The following is an 8,756-nucleotide window of genomic DNA, read 5'->3' as shown; positions in this document are numbered from 1 at the left end:
CTTGTGATTGGTCTGTTCATATTTTCTATTTCTTCCTGGTTCAGTCTCAGAAAGTTGTGCATTTCTAAGAATTTGCCCATTTCTTCCAGGTTGTCTATTTTATTGGAATATAGTTGCTTGTAGTAATCTCTCATGATCCTTTGTATTTCTGCAGTGACAGTTGTTACTTCTCCTTTTTCATTTCTAATTCTATTAATTTGAGTCTTCTCCCTTTTTTTCTTGATGAGTCTGGCTAATGGTTTATCAGTTCTCTTTATCTTCTCAAAGAACCAGGTTTTAGTTTTATTGTTCTTTGCTATTGTTTCCTTCATTTCTTTCTCATTTATTTCTGATCTGCTCTTTATTTCTTTCCTTCTGCTAACTTTCGTTTTTTTTGTTCTTCACCCTCTAATTGCTTCAGGTGTAAGGTTAGGTTGTTTACTTGAGATGTTTCTTGCTTCTTGAGGTAGAACTGTATTGCTATAAACTTCCCTCTTAAAACTGCTTTTAATTCATCCCATAGGTTTTGGGCCATCGTATTTTCATTGTCATTTGTTACTAGGTATTTTGAGATTTTCACTTCGATTTCTTCAGTGACCTCTTGGTTATTTAGTAATGTACTGTTTAGCCTCCGCATGTTTGTATTTTTTACAGATCTTTTTCCCGTACTTGATATCTAGTCATAGCATTGTGGTCGGAAAAGATACTTGATACAATTTCAATTTTGTTAAATTTACCAAGGCTTTATTTGTGACCCAAGATATGATCTATCCTAGAGAATTTCCATGAGCACTTGAGAAGAAAGTGTATTCTGTTGTTTTTGGATGGAATGTCCCATAAAGATCAATTAAGTCCATCCTGTTTAATGTATCATCTAAAGCTTGTGTTTCCTTATTTATTTTCATTTTGGATGATCTGTCCATTGGTGAAAGTGGAGTGTTAAAATCCCCTACTATGACTGTTTTACTGTCAATTTCCCCTTGTATGGCTGTTAGCATTTGGCTTATGTATAGAGGTGCTTCTATGGTGGGTGCATAAATATTTACAATTGTCATATCTTCTTCTTGGATTGATCCTTTGATCATTATGTAGTGTCCTTCTTTGTCTCCTGTAATTGTCTTTATTTTAAAGTCTATATTGTCTGATATGACAACTACTACTCCAGCTTTCTTTTGCTTTCCACTTACATGGAATATCTTTTTCCATCCCCTCACTTTGAGTCTGTATGTGTCACTAGGTCTGAAGTGGATCTCTTGTAGACAGCATATATATGGGTCTTGTTTTTGTATCCATTCAGCCAGTCTATGTCTTTTGGTTAGAGCATTTAATCTATTTTCATTTAAGGTAATTATTGATATGTAAGGTCTTATTACTATTTCCTTAATTGTTTTGGTATGTTATTGTATGTCTTTTCCTTCTATTGTGTTTCCTGCCTAGAGAAGTTGCTTTAGCATTTCTTGTAAAGCTGGTTTGGTGGTGTGAATTCTCTTAGCTTTTGCTTGTCTCTAAAGGTTTTAATTTCTCCATCGAATCTGAATGAGATCCTTGCTGGATAGAGTAATCTTGGTTGTAGGTTTTTCCCTTTCATCATTATAAATATGTCCTGCCACTCCCTTCTGCCTTGCAGAGTTTCTGCTGAAATATCAGTTGTTAACCTTATGGGGATGCCCTTGTATGTTATTTGTTGCTTTTCCCTTGCTGTTTTTAATATTTTTTCTTTGTATTTAATTTTTGATGTTTTGATTAATATGTGTCTTGGCATGTTTCTCCTTGGATTTATCCTGTATGGGACTCTCTGTGCTTCCTGGATTTGATTGACTGTTTCCATTCCCATCTTAGGCAAGTTTTCAACTATAATCGCTTCAAATATTTTGTCAGTCCCTATCTTTTTCTCTTCTTCTTCTGGGAGCCCTATAATTCGAATGTTGGTGAATTTTATATTGTCTCTGAGGTCTCTGAGACTGTCCTTAATTGTTTTCATTCTTTTTTCTTTATTCTGCTCTGTGGTAGTTGTTTGCTCTATTTTATCTTCCAGGTCACTTATCTGTTCTTCTGCCTCAGTTATTCTGCTATTGATTCCTTCTAGAGAATTTTCAGTTTCATTTATTTTGTTGTTCTTCATTGTTTGTTTGCTCTTTTGTTCTTCTAGGTCCTTGTTAAATGTTTCTTGTATTTTCTCCATTCTATTTCCAAGATTTTGGATCATCTTTACTATCATTACTCTGAATTCTTTTTCAGGTAGACTGCCTATTTCCTCTTCATTTGTCTGGTCTGGTTGGCATTTACCTTCCTGCTTCATCTGCTGTGTATTTCTCTGTCTTCTCACTTTGCTGTACTTACTGTGTTTGGAGTCTCCTTTTCGCTGGCTGCAGGTTCAAAATTCCCTTTGTTTTTAGTGTCTGCCCCCAGTGGTTAAGGTTGGTACAGTGGGTTGTGTAGGCTTCCTGGTGGAGGGGACTGGTGCCTGTTTTCTGGTGGATGAGGTTGGATCTTGTCTTTTTGGTGGGTGGGACCATATCTGGCAGTGTGTTTGGGGTGTCTGTGAACTTAATATGATTTTAGGAAGCCTCTCCGCTAATGGCTGGGGTTGTGTTCCTGTCTTGCTTGTTGTTTGGCATGGGGTGTCCAGTACTGGAGCTTGCTAGTTATTGAGTGGAGCTGGGCCTTAGCATTGAGACAGAGATTCCTGGGAAAGCTCTCACCCATTGATATTACGTGGGGCCAGGATGTCTCCAATGATCCTATGTCTTGAACTCAGCTCTCCCACCTCAGAGGCTCAGGCCTGACACGCAGCCGGAGCACCAAGACTTTGTCAGCCACACAGCCCAGAAGAAAATAAAAAGAAAGGAAGAAATAAATAAAATAAAATAAAGTTATTTAAAAATATATTATTAAAAATTAAGAAGTAATGAAAGAGAGAGGGAAAGAAAGAAAGAAAGAAGAAAGAAAGAAAGAAAGAGAGAAAGAAGCGAGCAACCAAACCAGAAAAACAAATCCACCAGGGATAACAAGTGCTAAAGCTATAATAAAAAACAAAACAAACAAACAAACAAAAAAACCAGACAGACAGAACCCCAGGACAAATGGTAAAAGCAAAGCTATACAGACAAAATCACACAAAGTAGTATACACATATACATTCACAAATAGAGCAAAAGAAAAAATATACATATACTTAAAAAAAAAGGAAGAGAGCAACCAAATCAATAAACAAATCTACCAGTGATAATAAGCTGTAAATACTAAACAAAGATAAACATAAAACCAGAAGCAAATTAGACGCAGAATGCAAACCCCAAGTTTACAGTTGCTCCCAAAGTGCACCACCTCAATTTTGGTATGATTCATTGTCTATTCAGGTGTTCCAGAGATGCAGGGTACATCAAGTTAATTGTCAGGATTTAATCTGCTGCTCCTGAGGCTGCTGGGAGAAATTTCCCTTTCTCTTTGTTCGCACAGCTCCTGGGTTTCAGCTTTGGATTTGGCCCTGCCTCTGCATGTAGGTCGCCTGAGGGCATCTGTTCTTTGCTCAGACAGGACGGAGTTAAAGTAGAAGCTGATCAGGGGGCTCTGGCTCACTCAGGCCAGGGGAAGGGAGGAGTAGGGAATGCGGGGTGAGCCAGCGGTAGCAGAGGCCAGAGTGACACTGCAACAGCCTGAGGCGCGCCGTGTGTTCTCCCAGGGAAGTTGTCCCTGGATCATGGGACCCTGAGAGTGGCAGGCTGCACAGGCTCCAGGGAGGGGAGGTGTGGATAGCGACCTGTGCTTGCACACAGGATTCTTCGTGGCTGCAGCAGCAGCCTTAGCGTTTCATGCCTGTCACTGGTGCCCACACTGATAGCCGCTTGCGCCCATCTCTGGAGTTCGTTTAGGTAGTGCTCTGAATCACTTTTCCTCACGCACCCCGAAACAATGGTCTCTTACGCAGGTCCAAACTTTTTCCCAGACTCTGTCCTGGCTAGCTGTGGCGCACAGGCCCCCTTGAGGCCCTGTGCACACAGCCAACCCCAGTCCTCTCCCTGGGATCTGACCTCTGAAGCCCGAACCTCAGCTCCCAGCCCCCACCCGTCCCATGCTGGTGGGTGAGCAGACAAGCCTCTCGGGCTGGTGAGTGCTGGTCGGCACCGAACTTCTGTGTAGGAATCTCTCTGCTTTGCCTTCTGCACCCCTGTTGCTGCACTCTCCTCCATGGCTCCAAAGCTTCCCTTCTGCCCACACCCCATCTCCACCAGTGAAGGGGCTTCCTAGTGTGTGGAAACTTTTCCTCCTTCACAGCTCCCTCCCCAAGGTGCAGGCCCCACCCCTCCTCTTTTGTCTCTGTTTTTTCGTTTTTCTTTTGCCCTACCCAGGTACGTGGGGAGTTTCTTGCCTTTTGGGAAGTCTGAGGTCTTCTGCCAGTGCTCAGTAGGTGTTCTGTAGGAGTTGTTCCACATGTAGATGTATTTCTGATGTATTTGTGGGGAGGAAGGTGATCTCCACGTCTTACTCCTCTGCCATCTTGAAGGTCCCCCCTATTCAGTTTTTCTCCGGATTTTGGCTCATATTCTTCTGTTTCTTCACTTGCCTAGCAAATTTTTATTGTGTAGTATATATTGTGAAAGACACATTTTAGTTTTTGAATTCTATTACTATCTTTGAAAGAGGCTGATTTATGTTCTAGGGTATATTTAACTTTGCTAGATTAAAACTCTTATCTTTCTTACCTTGGACAGTATCTGAAATCTCTGAAAAGTCCTCTTAATCTTTCAGCTGTTGCTTTCTACAAGATCTTCTGGAGCATAGCATACTATGTATAGTCCAGAGGTCAATCAAGGATTTAGCAGAATTTACAAACAAACTTCTTAGGTTCCAGCCATCCTGCCTTACACAAACTGACAAATATTCTTGGCTGACAAACCATGTAAATGCAAATATACCTTCTGGTTTCTGCCTACTTTTCATCCAGTCTTTTTAATACTTGCTTTTATTTATATTTGACATCTGCTGGCAGATTAATAAATACAATTTTTACATCATTATCAGTAAAGCTAACATCTTTTATAACTTTTTAATATTTCTCAACTATTTTTCAAATTGTTATTAAATCAGATGTTAGCTTTAAAAAATAAGAGCAAAGGATAAGTTTTTTAAATGTCCCATTATTCAGATTTTTCTAGTCAAATGTGTTACACTATATATACTTAAGCATCTAAACACTTGTTTGTTTGTTTGTTTTTTTACCCAGACAACTGATTATCTGATCATAAGCTAACTTATGCAGGAGTCACCAAGAAAAAACTTAAGCATTTACCCTCAAGCTCTTTGTAGTGTTTAACATCTACTCAAATGTTTTTATAATTTCTTTATGACAAGCATTTCAGATATCTCCAGTTGGAAAAAATAAACCTGTTTCTCCAGATTAAGATCACTGTATTTTATTCTATTTACACTGCACAATGCTTTTGACTGTCACTGTAAAGGCAATGGTGTACCAATAAAATGAGAACATAATTACTTGTACTTTTCTTAGGATCTGGAAGAAGGTATCATTTAAACCTTATAACAGATGTATTACGTTTAACAAGTTCTATTGAGAGTATTAGCCATAAAGCTATTAATCTATCAACCAAAATACATAAGGGCAATACTTCCTGAGGGTTTAAGTTTAAAATTAGGTAAGAATAGTAAAGAAGTATAACGCAATTAAGTAAAGAAAGAATCCTCAGACCGTTATGTATTCAATAGTAAATATATATGACCACAAAATTATTTGTAATTATGTGTGTCTAGTTAAACATCTAAACAGAAATATTTACATAGTACTTCCATGTCACATGTGTATATTTTAATTTTTATGCAACTCAAAACATTCTATCATTTAGAAGAGCACAAACTTTATACACACGTGAAGGATGTATCTCCACATTCTCCTCACAGTGTTCAAACCCAAAAGTAAACATATACCATACAAATCAAAAGTATTATCTCTACCCACAGTACTCTCATATTTCTCACATAATTTTTCCTCAGAGCACTTATTTCAAGCTTTTATGATATTTTTATTTGCATGTCTGCTTCTTTAATTTCCGTCTATTCTCCTAGACAATGAGCTCCTAGAGTTCAGTGATGGGATCTATTTTATTCAATACTGTATACCCACTGCCTGGCTCAGTGTTTGGCAAATGATAGGCATCTGACAAATACATATTACATGAACGAGTTAATGAATACCTGTCTGAGATGCATATCTACCTTTCTCTTGCATATCCTTCCTCCAAAAAAACTTACTACATAACTTTGATCATAGAAAGTATATGTAAGTTCAATGATTGTCACTAAACTTGCAAATTTCACAGTATGGAATTTTCCTTAAGATACTTAACCAGATTTTCCCCTGTAATATCTGGCCATTGTTGCAAAAAATTACCAATTAACACATCTCTTTACAATATTCATGAAAGCTAACAATTTCAAAATCAGACCAAAAAAAAATCATGTTTCTAATAATTATAATCATTGATGAAATAAGAATTATTAGACAAGTTCATCCCTAACTATGAAAACCTTGGGCTTTAAACCTAATATTCACATTGCCAAGGAGTAAAAAACTGACCACAAAGTCTCAACCCTACTGACGAACTAAGGAGAAAGTCAGTCATATATATTTTAGGTAGAAATCTATAAGCATTTACAACTTTAATAATTTTGCCAATGATATGATTTTGTTGTCCTTTTAAATCACATCTAATTAGTAAATTATCCACAAAATACTACTTGATTCTTATTTATTTGTTATGTTTTAAAATTTGGTGTTTCACTGAGAAAACTGTGAGTACTTCAAATACTAAGTTACTTAAGTCATTTTTTAAAAAATTAACTAAAATTATACAACCACTTTGGAAAACTATTTGTCAGGTTATTTTAAAGCTGAATATGCAACTACCCTATGACGCAGCAATTTACATTCCTAATTAATTATCCAAAAGAAATGGAAATATATGTCCATAGAAAGCCCTGTTTAAAAATGTTTATACAGCTTCATTCCTAATAGCCCAAAACCAGAAATAACCTATGATATTTATTAAGAGGTGAATGAATAAATAAACTTGTTTTGCTTTTATAAACGTTATTAGGAAGTAAAATGAAACAATCTACTGATACAGCAACATCACAGATGGATCTCAAAAAAGTTATGCTGAGTGAAACTAGTCAAACAATACACACTGTGTGATTTCATTTATTTGAAATTCTAGAACAAGCCAAAATAACTTGTGATAGATATTTGCTTCTGTGGGGAAGATTGACTGAAAAGGGACACAAGGAAAATTAATGAAGTGATGGAAGTGTTCATATTTTGATATGCATTCATCAAATCTGATTGATGAGTATACATAATATCTGAATATTGCACTGTATATAAATTATACTGAAATTAAAAAACATTATCCAGATAACTGTATAACAGAACACCATTATTTTGTGATCAGATTTTTTAATCATGACATCCCATTCTAAAATATGCTTAAAAATAATACTCATAACATTTTTTCTACATTATATGTAGAAAAGAAAAAGCACTCATTACTGCTCACTCTGCCATAAAGAAAACGAACAATCTAATCATCATTTTTAAGAAAGGACAGCTGAAGCAATGTTAAAATACTCATTATAAGACAGGCTCAAAAATATACTGTGTATGAAAAATATTGTATAAAAATTTCAGGTAACATTATGGATGTAATAAAAATTTTATCAAATTCATATAAAATTATTCAAAAATTCCCTTCTCTTGGATTTTCTTTTAAAAAGCTTTTAGGGCTTCCCTGGTGGTGCGGTGGTCGAGAGTCTGCCTGCCGATGCAGGGGACATGGGTTCGTGCCCCAGTCTGGGAGAATCCCACATGCCGCAGAGCGGCTGGGCCTGTGAGCCATGGCCGCTGAGCCTGCGCGTCCGGAGCCCGTGCTCTGCAACGGGAGAGGCCACGACAGTGAGAGGCCCACGTACCGCAAAAAATAAAAAAATTAAAAAATAAAAAGCTTTTTAGAAGGTATCTAGTGCAACTCAGAAAACTATCAATTGACCCAACTTAATTTGAAGATGAATAGAAATTATGTAAAAGAAACTGTCTAAGCAAACATGGAAAACTATTCAAGATTTAAAATTCATGGGTGACTATACATACTTAAAGTAGGACACTATATTTCAAAAAGAAATTAACTGTCATATATTCTAAGCTTAGTGGTACACAAGAACTGATGGTGTGCATTTTCCTCAACCCTATGTTCAATAATGTCACATTGGTAGATTGAAATTAGCCATGGGGGGAATATTTATGCCATGGAAATAAGCAAATGTTATAAAATTGCTTTCCAGACTATAGCACAGAAGAATGAAAATGAAGCAAGCAAGAAGTCTCACAAAATTGAAGAAACAAATTAGTGTTTGAGGAAACTGGGGAAGTTAAATTTTCAGGGAAGAGTACTACAGTTGATGGGGCTACATAGAGAAAAAGCTCTAAGAAGCTGCACAGGGGTCTCTGAGTTGTTTGCTCAATTATAAGTGGTGCATGTAGAGGGTGAAACTCCACGAGGCTGAGCAAAGAACAAGGAAGGGGAGTTGTAAGCTCAACAATTCCCAAAGCTCAAACTAGCCAGAATGTAGAGACACCCTTGAACACCTAAGGCATTCATTTGAGAACCCAAAAGTGTAATACCATAGTAATAGAAGTTAACCAGCCTAGGGTAAACTATATTTTAAACCTGTCTAACACAGCTTATCATAATTTAACTGGCTGCCAA

The 8,756-nt window shown here is 36.9% G+C and overlaps 1 long non-coding RNA gene across 1 annotated transcript; it reads right to left on the bottom strand.

Moving 5' to 3' along the window:
- Nucleotides 1–1,680: 1,680 nt before the first annotated feature.
- On the bottom strand, nt 1,681–7,704 carry LOC125964398 (uncharacterized). Its single transcript, XR_007477385.1, has 2 exons — nt 4,683–7,704; nt 1,681–4,543 (listed from the first exon to the last, which is right to left on the bottom strand). It is a non-coding gene; the product is annotated as an uncharacterized LOC125964398 (long non-coding RNA).
- Nucleotides 7,705–8,756: the final 1,052 nt, after the last annotated feature.

The sequence above is a fragment of the Orcinus orca genome, chromosome 5 (genome assembly GCF_937001465.1).
Source record: "Orcinus orca chromosome 5, mOrcOrc1.1, whole genome shotgun sequence".
Taxonomy (NCBI): domain Eukaryota; kingdom Metazoa; phylum Chordata; class Mammalia; order Artiodactyla; family Delphinidae; genus Orcinus; species Orcinus orca.
The sequence above is the reverse complement of the archived record's forward strand: the minus strand, read 5'-3'. Positions and strand labels throughout refer to the sequence as shown.